Source organism: Oncorhynchus tshawytscha, linkage group LG01 (genome assembly GCF_018296145.1).
Source record: "Oncorhynchus tshawytscha isolate Ot180627B linkage group LG01, Otsh_v2.0, whole genome shotgun sequence".
NCBI lineage: Eukaryota > Metazoa > Chordata > Actinopteri > Salmoniformes > Salmonidae > Oncorhynchus > Oncorhynchus tshawytscha.
Window position 1 is genome coordinate 34,699,123 of NC_056429.1, and position 15,696 is coordinate 34,714,818.

General features: G+C 40.9%; 1 protein-coding gene across 2 annotated transcripts in view; it reads left to right on the plus strand.

The window, feature by feature from the left end:
* The first annotated feature begins 250 nt into the window (after positions 1 to 250).
* The window catches only part of LOC112249942 (receptor-type tyrosine-protein phosphatase F-like), a 318,952-nt gene continuing 303,506 nt past the window's right edge, over positions 251 to 15,696 (plus strand). For both annotated transcript variants that reach the window (XM_024419699.2, XM_024419707.2), the window contains exon 1: positions 251 to 684. The gene's annotated coding sequence lies outside the window, so the exon portion shown is untranslated. The remainder of the gene's footprint in view (positions 685 to 15,696) is intronic.

Here is a 15,696-nt window from a genome sequence, read left to right on the forward strand (position 1 = left end):
CCAACCCAACCCCTCTGTCTCTCTGTCTTCTCTTTCCTTCTCAGCCACTCAGTGCCAGGTTAGGTGGGAGAGAGTTGGAGGAGTCTGGTTCTACCTGTGTAAAATCAAACCTGCAACAAACCCTCCCATTGGCTCAGACCCCTGAAAACACCTCCCCCAAAACCATGGCTTGAAACTCAACACCTGTGACGTCACAGTGTAGCATTGGCAGTGGCTTTGCTGGCCTGTTCAGAACTCTGTGGGTATTCATTAGAGAGTGTCCCAGGAGAGATCGAGCTCCAGTGACCCCAGCAAGGCTCCCACACCGTTGGTAGGATTCAGTGGAATCTTTACAGACGGTGGCCATTTCACACAGCATAGTAAGGAGAGGGCCAGGCAGCTCGAGGCAAAGGAGTAAAGACACAACCAGAGTTAGACTACTTAGCAGCCAACCTGAAATGCTGCAACCTTCCTTCTTTCCAAGTTTCTTTCCCTCCACCTGTAGTGGCTAGTCCCCACCACCCTGGTCTCTCTCTCTCTCCCTCTCTCTGACTGCAGACTGACTGAGGTTTTGTGCTAAAGGACTAAAGGATATTGAGTAGAATCTTGTATGTATTTTTGAGGAATGACAGCAGTTTCAAAGACAAGTTTTATTCCCTGAGGAGTTTCCTTTATTGTGTATTTTTCATTTGGACATTGAAATGGGTAAGTGTGGCTCTTTACTGCATTTCGTTTTGCTGTTCTGAAAATGTATTAGCAGAAGTGGTCAAGTGCAAAGAATTTAAAGGAAAGTTGGTATTGGGTGAATTTATATTTTGGTGATTAAAGCGATTCTCAGTTTTGTTATCTTATCTAGAGCCAGATCTGTCTGTCTGGTCTTGTTAGAATTGCAAATTCTGACTTCAACTGTTTTTGTCTGTTAACAAAGTAACCCCACTTGGTCAAAGTAAACACACATACAAACACACAAAGCAGTCACAGAGCGTTGACTAAAGACTAGCGCCTCTAATAGTTGTCCTCTGGCCAATCTTTGCCCTGAGATACCTGTACTAAGGTGAGACTAAGTTGCCAAGTTGAGAGTTTGTTTGTGAGCATGTAGATTCAAGGGGCCTGTGTGTGTTCTCCACAAGTCCCCATCTCCCACGGTAATATTAGCATACTTCACCCAAAACCAGTATCTATACTATCCCTGTAGTTGTTTAAATAACAACCTCAGTTTTAGATGAAAAGCTATATTTGTTTCGCAACTTGGCGTTAATGCAGTAGATAAAGATTCAAGAGGTTAAATAAAGGAACTGTAATTCAACTTTTTATTGTGCCTTGTCTGCTTGGGAAAATCAAAATATATTATTCTGAAGATAAGGAATAAAAGCATAGTTTTTTGTGAATGTTCCGCATGAAAGATAGTGGCTTAATGAGAACATTAATTTGTTTTCAAAAGGGATATACACTACCGTTCAGAAGTTTGGGGTCACTTAGAAATAGGAGCTAGCAAGAGGACAAGTACATTAGAGTGTCTAGTTTGAGAAACAGATGCCTCACAAGTCCTCAACTGCCAGCTTCATTAAATAGTACCCGCAAAACACCAGTCTCAACGTTACCAGTAAAGAGGCGACTCCGGGATGTTGGCCTTCTAGGCAGAGTTCCTCTGTCCATTGTCTGTGTTTTTCTGCCCATCTTAATCTTCTTTAAATCAGCACAACAGTTTTAAGCTGTGCTAACATAATTGTAAAAGGGTTTTTTAATGATCAATTAGCCTTTTTAAATGATGAACTTAGCTAATCTAACACAACGTGCCATTGGAACACAAATGTGATGGTTGCTGATAATGGGCCTCTGTACGCCTATGTAGACATTCCATAAAAAATCTGCAGTTTCCATCTGCAATAGTCATTTACAACATTAACAATGTCACTGTATTCACTGTATTTCTGTATCTGTATCAATTTGATGTTATTTTAATGCACAAAAAATGAGCTTTTCTTTCAAAACAAGGACATTTCTAAGGGACCCCAAACTTTTTAAAGGTAGAGTAAGTAGTCAAATGATACAAAGAAAATAGGCCAGTTTCGTCTTTCATTGATAATGCACTCCATCAGATAGACATGTATTTGGGTGAAAAGGTAGTTTCCCTGAACAAGCTGTCTCTTACTTTGTTCACCAGAAAACTGGGAGCTTCTCAAGGGAGAGATTGCATTTCAGCAGCTAGGCATACGGTTGTGTCCCAAATGGCACCCTATTCCCTATGTAGTGCACATCTTTTGACAAGGGCCCATATGGAATAGGATGCCATTTGGGGCACATCCTACGTCCTTCAACCAGCCTATTGTAAGCAGGCTAATTCAACAATCCCTCTCTACAGTCTGTTAGTCTTTTATTTAGAGAAGTCACCATTTACCTCTTGGTGGCCTATATGTTTCTATACCTCACTCTGGGGCCACTTCACAGCCAGCTAGCTCCTATTCATAATGACACAGTCTGTGTGTGTGTGTGCAGGTGACCCCTAGCTAACAGAGGAAACATCTCTATGGGTCCATACAGGTAGGGAACAAATTCCAGTAGTGAGCAGTTCTGGACACAAATTGGTACGCCTGGCACCTACTACCATACCCTGTTCAGCCCCTGAGCCCCCTGTCTGCCTGTTTCATCCACCCTGGCCCCCAGCCCGATGCCATACAGCAGGAATCTGAGAGCAGGCTTTGCTGTGCTCACGGCAGGTTAATTGCATTGCAGATTCCTCCACTGATGGAGCTAATCCCTGTAAAACAACACATTTCACATTTGTGGAGGCTATGTTTGTGTTCTAGTCTGCAGGTTAGCATTTTTCATCATGAATCTTGGTTCTGAATGCAGCTCTGCACAGTGGTCATTAAATCTGATTTTTAACACTAACCATAACAATAATTTTAACCTCATGCTAACCCTAGGTGCTTCCTTTCTTCAGGATTGGTGGGTCACCTGCGGGACGGTTGAGCTAACATAGGCTAAAGCGATTAGCATGAGGTTGTAAGTAACAAGAACATTTCCCAGGACATAGACATATCTGATATTGTCAGAAAGCTTAAATTCTTGTTAATCTAACTGCACTGTCCAATTTACAGTAGATATTACAGTGAAATAATGCCATGCTATTGTTTGAGGAGTGCACATGAAAAGTTATAAATAAACAATTAGGCACAAATGGGCTGCCTTGATACAAAAATTCTAACAGAAATGTAATGGTTCATTGGATCAGACTAAAACTTTACCCATACACTGCTGCCATCTAGTGGCCAATATCTAAATTTCACCTGGCCTGGAATAATACATTATGGCCATTCTCTTGCATTTCAAAGATGATGGTACAAGAAAAATACAAAGAAACCATTTTTTTCTTTCTTTGTATTATCTTTTACCAGATCTAATGTGTTATATTCTCCTACATGTCACGTAGAGAGAGACACATTTATGGAAAGACACTCGTGACTTACACACAAAGAATATACACGCACACAAAGACATCCAAGCAAGAAGGTACATGCACGCACAGACACAGGTTGTAGCCTGAGGTTTAAGTGTAATGGTTTACAATAGTTTGATGTGGATCAAACCAATGTTTCTCTGTAAAACTAGTAATTTGGTTTTCTTATGAAGGCAGTCTTTCTGTTTATGTCTCTGCTCTTTGAAGTGGGGATTCAAAGGCCTCTCCCTCCAACCATAAGCTTTTGAAGAAGATTTCAAAATAGATGGAATTTAATCACCATTTGATTATCAAGCCTTCGCTATTTATGATAGTGACTGTCTGTGGATTTGGAGTTTTGTTATTTGGAGTCCCAAATAACATCCAACACAAAAATTGTGTAGTGCTTCATAAATAGTGCACTACACAGGGAATGCCATTTTCAAAAAGTGCATCTATTGCTCGTCTTGTCTGAAATGGGAGCCGCCCATCTGGCAGTTGGACACACCAATTAGGCTTGATCCGTCTCATGCTTGTCAAAGGTTTTTATAAACCAGTGTTCATCCCCATTCTGAACCACAAAGTAACCTATAAGGCAATGAACACGTGAGGCTATAGAGTGCCTGTATGAGCAGGGGCTCTTTTGTGGTCGAGGCTCTCTAAACTTTCTCAACTCATTTACCTAAAAAAATATTTTTACTCTCCCATGTCTTGACACTGTTATTGATATGGAGGTTTGTGTCAGTGTACTGGGAAGCCTCTCCAAATCTCCCTTCTTCATTTTCTCTTCACGTCTATTGGCCACCTCAGGTAGCTCAGCAACGGGAGAAACCATGAAGTGTCTTTGAAATGGTATAAGGAGATGTGATGGTGAAGGCCCAACCTGGGGTGTCCCCACCAAATGACACCCCATTCCCTTTATAGTACACTACTTTTGACCAGAGCCCGATGGGCCTTGGTCAAAAGTAGTGCACTAAAAAGAGAGTAGGGGGCCATTGGGGACAAATTATAGGCTCCATCCAGAGAGCAACAGACAGGCTGAGGATTCCTGTCCAGACACGCCATGTGAATGCAGAGAGAGCTGGCTGTGTTCTAAGAGGAAACAGCCATACTCCATGTTATATGTTCACTTCACAAGCCTGGCAGTTAGTACAATGTAACAATAAAATTGAGGTATTGTACGGGGGATGGGTTCTTTAAGTATGTTTCATCATTCATGTACAGTACAGTGGTTCTTCCTTTAAAAGATTTGAGTTTATGCTGCGATTTGTATTTGTGTGATTCATCAATGATTCTTGTATGAGAAATGTATGACACGTGTCGTGAAAACCTTCTCTGCCTTTTCTCATTTGGGCATTTGGGCAATGCATTAAGGCTAATTAGGCTACATTTGACTATTATTGATAGCTAGCTAGCTACATTGAAGCAGAGCAGAACCATGTTGATATGCAGTGCCTTCAGGAAGTATTCATACCCCTTAACGTATTCCACATTTAGTTGTGTTACAGCCTGAATTCAAAAATTGATTACATTTTTATCTCACCCATCTACACAAAATACTCCATAATGACAAAGTGGGAACACATTTGACATTTTTGCAAACTTATTGAAAATGAAATACAGAAATATATAATTTACGTCAGTGGAGGCTGCTGAGGGGAGGACGGCTCATAATAATGGCTGGAATTGAGTGAATGGAATGGTATCAAACCATTTTTTTTGGTGCGGGGGTGGTTATGTGTTTGATATAATTTACAATTTATAATTTAAGTTAATATATTCCATTCCAGCCATCTAAGAGCTTTGAACACCTGGATTGTACAGTATTTGTGACTCACCACCTGGATTTGGTCTTATGTAGCAACATTTGAAATGGTGTTTTTTACATTGGATAAAAGTAGAGACTACAAAATAATATATCATACACTAAATATGAGGAACAATGGAAAAGTAATTCTGCTTTGAAAGTTGATAAACTTGTAAACTAACTTTTGAGAAAATGGCCTTTGAATGTCTACACCCCTTCAGCATCGTTGCCCCACACATCTCGTTTCGCTGTCGGAGCGTTCAGAGCGCACAGTTGACGCTCTGGCCGATGATTTGTTTACCTCTCGATAACAATAAAACAGCCTAACCAGCTCTGCTGGCAACAATTTCATTACGCTTTTTTGCCAATGTATACGGACACCGGCCATATTCAATGGGTGTTGTACACTTTAGCTTAAGACATGTAGCTAGCTAGCTAAGCAACGTGTAAGATTACACACTACGTAACATTAGCTAACGAGCCAGTCAGCTAACATTAGATAGTTAAACAACAATGAACATAGTGCCAAATCATGTCGTTTCTACTGGGAGCTAACCAACCAGGTTCAATGTTAGCTAGCTAATATTAGGCTCTAACTAGCAAAGCAAATGGCTCTAGGATATGAATAATATCTTCATAAACATAACGTTAGCTAGGGAGCCAGCCAGCTAACGTTAGCTAGCTAGCTAACAGTACACTTTAGCTTGAAATGAGACCACTTTCTGTCAAAATTAGAAACGTGTAATATCTGAAAATGTAGCTAGCTAGAACAGCTTCATCATGCGTGATGGACGTGTCGCCCTGTCACGGATGCCATGCCACGGTTGCCCTTAGTTTGAAAATGTAATCTAGGTGTTTTCTCCATCTCTTTAGCTATCAACATACCTACTCCGAATGGCTCTGACTTAGAATATGTGGACAACTACAAATACCTAGGTGTCTGGCTAGACTGTAAACTCTCCTGCCAGACTCACATCAAATATCTCCAATCCAAAATTATTAAATCTAGAATTGACTTCCTATTACCCAACAAAGCATCCTTCACTCATGCTGCCAAACATACCCTTGTAAAACTGACCATCCTACCAATCTTTGACTTCAGCGATGTCATTTACAAAATAGCCTCCAATACCCTACTCAATAAATTGGATGCAGTCTATCACAGAGCCATCTGTTTTGTCACCAAAGCCCCATATACTACCCACCACTGCGACCTGTATGCTCTCGTTGGCTGGCCATCGCTTCATACTCGTCTCCAAACCCACTGGATCCAGGTCATCTACAAGACCCTGCTAGGTAAAGTCCCCCCTTATCTCAGCTCACTGGTCACCAAAGCAGCACCCACCTGTAGCACGTGCTCCAGCAGGTATATTTCTCTGGTCACCCCCAAAACCAATTGTTCCTTTGGCCGCCTCTCCTTCCAGTTCTCTGCTGCCAATGACTGGACGAACGACAGAAATCTCTGAAACTGGAAACACTTATCTCCCTTACTAGCTTTAAGCACCAGCTGTCAGAGCAGCTCACAGATTACTGCACCTGTACATAGCCCATCTATAATTTAGCCCAAACAACTACCTCTTTCCCTACTGTATTTATTTATTTATTTATTTTGCTCCTATGCACCCCATAATTTCTATTTCTACTTTGCACATTCTTCCACTGCAAATCAACCATTCCAGTGTTTTACTTGCTATATTGTATTTACTTCTCCACCATGGCCTTTTAAAAAAAAACTTTACCTCCCTTATCTCACCTCACTTTCTCACATTGTATATAGACTTATTTTTGTACTGTATTGTTGACTGTGTTTGTTTTACTCCATGTGTAACTCTGTTGTTGAATGTGTCGAACTGCTTTGCTTTATCTTGGCCAGGTTGCAATTGTAAAAGAGAACTTGTTCTCAACTTGCCTACCTAGTTAAATAAAGGTGAAATAAAATAAAAATAGAAATCTTACTCTAATTCCACTGATTTCAAAACTCAATCCTCCAGAAAGTGGAGAACAACACACAGAAAGTGGAGAATAACACTTATGCAGCTCCACTACATGATACATTTTTAAAACAGCTGAGTTTGACAGGATTACCAAAACAGACTGACCAGCTCAAATAGACAGAACCCAACTATATGGCAAACCAATCCAAACTACTCTCTCTGCATGTCCAGCCCACTCATTAGTGGGAAGGTTGCTGACTTTTTCTGTGGCTTAACCAACAGGGCTTGTAATTTAACAATTGTATTCGTATTTACAGATAGCATACACGTAGGTTATTAAGGCACATGAAAGTTCAAATGTTACAGAAAACGTTTCTGACCAAAAAACACATTTTGATTAAAAAAAAGCTCTTCTGTGAAGTTGTGAATTACGACATATGCCTAGTTTCCTGAAATGGGGATCAGTGTTGTTGTTGTCCACCCCCGGGACAGTTGAGCGAACATATGCTAATCACATTAGCCTGAGGTTGTAAGTAACAAGAACATTTCCCAGGATATAGACATACCTGATACAGTGGCTTGCGAAACCATTCACCTCCTTGGCATTTTTCCTATTTTGTTGCCTTAACCTGGAATTAAAATAGATTTTGGGGGGGTTGTATCATTTGATTTACACAACATGCAAGATTTTTTTTTATTGTGAAACAAACAAGAAATAAGCCAAAAAAACAGAACACTTGAGCTTGCATAACTATTCACCCCCCCCCAAAGTCAAACTTTTTAGAGCACCCTTTTGCAGCAATTACAGCTGCAAGTCTCTTGGGGTATGTCTCTATAAACTGGTCACATCTAGCCACTGGGATTTTTACCCATTCTTCAAGGCAAAACTGCTCCAGCTCCTTCAAGTTGGATGGGTTCTGCTGGTGTACAGCAATCTTTAAGTCTTACCACAGATTCTCAATTGGATTGAGGTCTGAGCTTTGACTAGGCCATTCCAAGACATTTAGATGTTTCCCCTTAAACCACTTGAGTGTTTCTTTAGCAGTATGCTTAGGGTCATTGTCCTGCTGGAAGGTCAACCTCCATCCCAGTCTGAAATCTCTGGAAGACTGAAACAGAATTTCCCTGTATTTAGCACCATCCATCATTCCATCAATTCTGACCAGCTTCCCAGTCCCTGCCGATGAAAAACATCCCCACAGCATGATGCTGTGGATGGTGTTCTCGGTGTGATGGGAGGTGTTGGGTTTGTGCCAGACATAGCATTGTCCTTGATGGCCAAAAAGCTAAATTTAGTCTCATCTGACCAGTCTTCCATATGTTTAGGGAGTCTCCCACATGCCTTTTGGTGAACACCAAACGCATTTGCTTATTTTTTTCTTCAAGCAATGTTTTTTTTCTGACCGCTCTTCCGTAAAGCCCAGCTCTGTGGAGACTACGGCTTAAAGTGGTCCTATTGACAGATACTCCAATCTCCACTGTGGAGCTTTGCAGCTCCTTCAGTGTTATCTTTTGTCTCTTTGTTGCCTCTCTGATTAATGTCCTCCATGCATGGTCCGTGAGTTTTGGTGGGAGGCCCTCTCTTGGCAGGTTTGTTGTGGTGCCATATTCTTTCCCTTTTTAAATAATGGATTTAATGGAGCTCTGTGGGATGTTCAAAGTTTCAGATATTTTTTTGTAATCCAACCCTGATCTGTACTTCTCCACAATTTTGTTTCTGACCTGTTTGGAGAGCGCCTTGGTCTTCATGGTGCCACTTGCTTGGTGGTGCCCCTTGCATAGTGGTGTTGCAGACTCTGGGGCCTTTCAGAACAGGTGTATATATACTGAGATCATGTGGCAGGTCATGTGACACTTAGATTGCACACAGGTGGACTTTATTTAACTAATTTTGAGGCTTCTGAAGATAATTGGTTCCACAAGATCTTATTTAGTGGCTTCGTAGCAAAGGAGGTGACTTCATATGCAAAGGAGGTGACTTCATATTTCATTACATTTCAGGGTTAGATTGAACAGAGATTTAAGTGGTTCAGCTATGAAATCAGCTGCCAGTTTTACAAATCAGGGATCAAGAAGTTCAGGACCTGCAGGTTTTCTCTCATCTAAGGATTTCAGGGCTTTATGTACCTCCTGCACTGAGAATGGCAAAAAGCTAAAAGTTTGACCAGCTCTCACTGGTTTATCCACATAGGGTTGTACAGAGACAGAGGATACTCAAACAGCTAACCAGATGATACAAAGTGCTCATTGAAACAATTCAGCAGTTCAGTTTTGTCATATACAGCAAGCGTCCTTCGATACACATGATGGTAATTCATTGACATTACTGTTACCAGACATAGACTTAATAACCTTCAAAACTTTCTAGGGTCGTTCAGGTTATCAGTCGTAACATACATCAAATATTCCTGAGAAGAATACTTGTTTCGTAGCTGCCTAAAAAGAAGCAAATCAGCATCAGAACATGATTTCCTTGCCTTAGCTCAGGCTAGATTATGTTTGTGAATAATACAAGACAGCTTGTAACTCTGAACCTGCGAAATGGGGTGTGTTTGTTTACTATTTGGAAAAAAACATAAGAAAATAATTTCCAGGAAGTTTACAAATAGGAATAAACTCAATCTTTCTCCAGTCAAAATAAAACAAATCATGAAAGAAAGCCTGCTCATTAGAACTATTACAATTTCTCTTAAGAATAAAGTGTGGGATTGTCTTAGGAACCTTTTGTATTTCTAACAGCAACAACAGCACAATGGTCACTTAAATCATAACAGAAAACAACAACCGCAGAATATTTATGTGGAACATTTGTCAATATCAAATCAATCAGGATAGATTTCTCTGGACATTTGAGATTTGGGCGGGTGGGTGAGTTAACAACTGGATAAGATTTATAGAATTACAATAAATGTTAAAATCATCAGACAGACTTTAACCAACACCTACTGAGATCACCAATCAAGATCATTTCACTATAAAGAAGTTTAGACTTAAGGTGCATCAGAGAAGAAAATGCATCATGAGAGCAGAGGGAGGTCTATAACAGCCAATCACAGTTACAGAGAGCAGAGGGGGGTCTATAACAGCCAATCACAGTTATAGAGAGACCCTTTGAAACCTCAAGATTCAAAGCAAGAAATTCCAACAGTTTACAAATAGTTTCAGACTTGCCACACTTACAAAGAATTTAGTCTTTACATATATAGCCACACCCCACCTTTCTATATACACCCCCACCCCCACTCAGTCAGTGCGATACACATTGTAACCATTTATACAAATATCCTTATCAAGAACAGACTTGCTGAGGTTTCAGAAAACACAATTACATCAGCTTCAGTTGATTTAGGCTGCGTACATTTAAATGAAAAAATGCCAAGACCAGATTTTAAATCAAAGGGGGTTTGGAGACATTGCATATCAGGGCCAGAGTTACAGTAGGTTTCACGTTACCTGATATCAACAAAAGACGAATAACTTGGCGCCTCTTTTTAATAACCTTGAGCAGCTTCTCTTTTTTTAAGAGACCTACTGCAAGCAAATGCTACAAGTGAGTTATCCAGAAAATACAAGACAGTCATTTAAAACCATTAAACTTTGGTAGTGACACAAATTCTTACTGTTCTCACATCATGACACAAATGCAGTGAGTTACTGATAAAATTGCAAAGTAGCTAACAGTGTCGCATAGGAAGACAGATTGGACAGACAGATTGTGTTCCTAGAAGATGAGTGCTATATCAAGATCGGGATCTGTCTCGTATGTCGGTAAAATGGAGAGTGGAGTGACGACTTGCACCCCACCCGACCCCCCCCCTTGATTCCAGAGCCAGAGGTGACAGGGGCCTGTCACCAGCCCGACACGACGCAGCAGCCACCTCTTTTCAGCCTGACATTGGGCCGAGGATGTTGTGTCAAAGCCGGCAACAAACAAGTAGTCACAGCCAATGCTGTCATCTGGTACCAAATAATTCATGTGTGTGTGAAGAAGAGGTGGCTCGTGGGAGGAGCTATAGGAGGACAGGCTCATTGTAATGGAATGGAATTAATGGCACCGAGTCATGCATGTGGTTTCCATATGATTGATGCGTTTGATACCTTTCTATTTATTCCATTCCAGCCGTTACAATGACTGTCCTCCTATAGCTCCTCCCATCAGCCTCCTCTGGTGTGAAGGCAGAAAAGACAGGATGATAATCCATGATCATAGGGTAGGGAAGAGCCTGACAAAAGCAGCACTTTGAGTCTTAAAAAGCTCCTGGTCATGTGGGGTTCTTGACACGGCATATACAAATATTCAGAATTCTTCAAAGACTATAACTGAATGAATGCAAAAATCATGTCTCTGTCAATAGCAAACACAGTCATCATGGGTGGTACTGGTAACTCTAAATTGCACTCGAAAGACACCCTGGGAATTATGCAAATAAGGCTTAAAACCCTACAGTAGGGCAATTCAATTGTGGTCCTGGAGGACCGAAACAATTCTAATTTTGGATTTTTTTAATGGTTCTTCAAAGAACAATCCCATTTATGGATCTTCAGAGACCCTAAAATGGTTCCCTATGGCAGGGGTGTCAAACATTCCATGGAGAGCCTAGTGTCTTCAGGTTTTTTTCCCTTTCAATTAAGACCTAGACAGCCAGGTGAAGAGTGCTTTACTAATTAGTGACCTTAATTTATCAATCAAATACAAGGGTGGAGCAAAAACCTGCAGACACTCAGCCCTCTGTGGCATGAGTATGACACTTGCCCTATAGCATCACTCTCAAAAACCTTATTTGGTTCCAACTTGCACCTTTATGTTTAAGACTGTGGGAAAGTCCTAAATGTAGTGAGAGGTTGGCAGTTAAGGGAAGGCTTCCTCTTTCTTCTCCTTTGACTCCTCTTTCAACCGTGTCTCTTTCTCTCTCCCTCTTTCCTAGTTAAATAAAGGTTAAATAAAAAAATAAATCCCTGCAGTGTGAGAGGAGCAGCAGCAGTGATATCGTGACAGACATCCTAACCTGGACAGCCTGACTGGCTGGCAGGGAGAGGGGGATGATACAGACCTATCTCCCCCACCACTCTCCAGCAGATACATTATAGTTTTAACACAGCCAGTCAGGCAGGCAGGAAGGGAAGCAGGCAGGATACAGACCCCCACACTGTACCACAGATACAATATCCTCACAGTCAGAGATGACTGTTGTCTGGATTTCTCTGGGCCTGAATGTGGAATGAATGATAGTTATGCTATAGCTTGTGGTTATAGTAGAGGCTCTTCAAAGACATAGAGCAGCTAATTGCTGACTGTTGTCACCAGACATTTTAATAGAAACCATCTTGAGGGTCCTCTTCTTTCTGTAAATAAGTCATATTTCTGTCCCAAATCCCACCCTATTTTTCTATATAGTGCAATACTTTTTACCTTAGGCCTTTGGGCCCTGGTCAAAAGTAGTGAACAAAATAGGGAATAGGTTGCAGATATGACTTAATTACAGAGAGGAGAGGACCCTCAAGATGGTTTCTATTAAAATGTCTGTTGACAACAATCAGCAATTAGCAGCTCAATGTCTTTGAAGAGCCTGCATTATAATCTCAAGCTATAACATAATTCTCCTTCATGCCATGGTGGAAAGGCTTCCCAATAACAATATAGAGGTCCTCATCATGAGGAAATCAAACAAACTGCATAATTACAATCCAAGCAGAGGAATTGGTCTTGATGCACATAGTTTGAAGACATTGGTTTGAAGACATCGATGCAGATGTGATTTTACTCAGGAAAGCCATGCAAACTGTCGGAGATCTACGCCAGCCTCACTACTACTCCCTGCACATACTATAGGGCAGCCACCCAGTGTCAGGATGGATTAACCAAGAGAGAGAGGAGAAAGAGAGAAAGAGAGCAGGGAGGGGTGTGGGTCTCAAATCCACTCCTGTAGAGCTTAATAGTAGTGCTCTCTCTCTGTGCTACAGTATGCTGATGAGCTCCTCAATACTAGCCCCTGCCATCCCTATGAGCAGGGTTGGAGAGTAACGGATTACATGTAATCTGTTATACAGTGCCTTGCGAAAGTATTCGGCCCCCTTGAACTTTGCGACCTTTTGCCACATTTCAGGCTTCAAACATAAAGATATAAAACTGTATTTTTTTGTGAAGAATAAACAACAAGTGGGACACAATCATGAAGTGGAACAACATTTATTGGATATTTCAAACTTTTTTAACATATCAAAAACTGAAAAATTGGGCGTGCAAAATTATTCAGCCCCCTTAAGTTAATACTTTGTAGCGCCACCTTTTGCTGCGATTACAGCTGTAAGTCGCTTGGGGTATGCCTCAATGTGGCAAAAGGTCGCAAAGTTCAAGGGCACTGTATGTAAGGGATTACAAAAAAACTAACTGTAATCTGTTTCGTTACCAGCAAAAATATTGTAATCATAATATAAATGCTTTCGAAAAACTAGATGATAACTTCCAGGATTACTTTGAAATTCAGAAAGGATATTAGCGAAAACAAATCTTTGAAGCTTCTCTGTTGAATCAATAACATTCAAATCAGCATTGGAAAAAGGCGCAAGTTTAAATTTGTTCAACGAAAGCAAGTCTGACCAAAATTCAGAGACCACTATGATGACACTCCAAATGTGTTTGATGGATCGTGGGAAAAGAGCAGGAATAGGCTTTTGTAGGCTACAGTCCAAGCTATATCTTCCAATGGTCCGACTGCATCTAAAGATAATGTAGTGAGGTGCGTACTGGCGGCAGAGAAGTCAGGCGCAGGAGGGCGAAAACTGATTTAAAACGCTGTCGTTTAATATCCATAAACCACATTCAACAGAACAATACAATAAATGGGTCAAACAAAACCAGGTAAATATAATTTAAATAGATTTTATTTGGATATCATGTAATGGACATACACAAAGTAGTCCAAATTGGTGAAGTGAAATGAAAAAAATGGAAAGGTGGTGCGTGCGTATGTATTCAACTCCTTTGCTATGAAGCCCTTAAGTAAGATCTGGTGCAACCAATTACCTTCAGAAGTCACATAATTAGTGAGATAAAGTCCACGTGTGCAATCTAAGTGTCACATGATCTGTCACATGATCTCAGTATATATACAGTTGTTCTGAAAGGCCCCAGAGTCTGCAACACCACTAAGCAAGGGGTACCATCAAGCAAGCGGCACCATGAAGACCAAGGCGCTCTCCAAACAGGAGACAAAGTTGTGGAGAAGTACAGATCAGGGTTGGGTTATAAAAAAATATCTGACACTTTGAACATCCCACGGAGCACCATTAAATCCATTACTAAAAAAATTTAAAGAATATGGCACCACAACAAATCTGCCAAAATAGGGCCTCCCACCAAAAATCACAGACCAGGCAAGGAGGGTATTAATCAGAGAGGCAACAAAGAGACCAAATATAACCCTGAAGGAGATACAAAGCTCCAGAGTGGAGATTGGAGTATCTGTCCATTGGACCACTTCAAGCCGAACACTCCACAGAGCTGGGCTTTATGGAAGAGTGGCAAGAAAAAAAGCCATCGCTTGAAGAAAAAAAACAAGCAAACATGTTTGGTGTTCGCCAAAAGGCATGTGAAAGACTCCCCAAACATATGGAAGAGGGTACTCTGGTCAGATGAGACTAGAATTGCGCTTTTGGCCTTCATGGAAAACGCTATGTCTGGCGCAAACCCAAACCCTCTCATCATCCCCGGGAACACCATCAGTGAAGCAGCATCATGTTGTGGGGATGTTTTTCATCATCGGGGACTGGGAAATTGGTCAGAATTGAAGGAATGATGGATGACTCTAAATACAGGAAATTCTTCCAGAGGTTTGAGACTGGAACGGAGGTTGACCTTCCAGCAGGACAATGACCCTTAGCATACTGCTAAAGAAACACTTGAGTGGTTTAAGGGGAAATGTCTTGGAATGGCCTAATCAAAGCCCAGACCTCAATCCAATTGAGAATCTGTGGTATGACTTAAATATTGCTGTACACCAGCGGAACCCATCCAACTTGAAGGAGTTGGAGCAGTTTTACCTTGAAGAATGGGCAAAAATCCCAGTGGCTAGATGTGCCAAGCTTATAGCGACATACCCCAAGAGCTTTGCAGCTGTAATTGCTGCGATAGGTGGCTCTACAAAGTATTGACTTTGGGGAGGTGAACAGTTTTGCACACTCAAGTTTTCATTATTTTTTTTGTCTTATTTCTTGTTTGTTTCACGATAAAAAATATTTTGCGTCTTCAACGTGGTAGGCATGTTGTGTACATCAAATGATACAACCCTCCCAAAAATCTATTTAAATTCCAGGTTGTAAGGCAACAGAATAAGAAAAATGCCAAGGGGGTGAATACTTTCGCAAGCCACTGTACATAACCAACCCATGAAGTAAAATGTAAAATCCATAAACAGTTGAAGTCAGAAGTTTACATATACTTACGTTGGAGTCATTAAAACTCATTTTTCAAACACTCCACAAATGTCTTGTTCTTGTCAAGTCAGTTAGGACATCTACTTTGTGCATGACACAAGAAA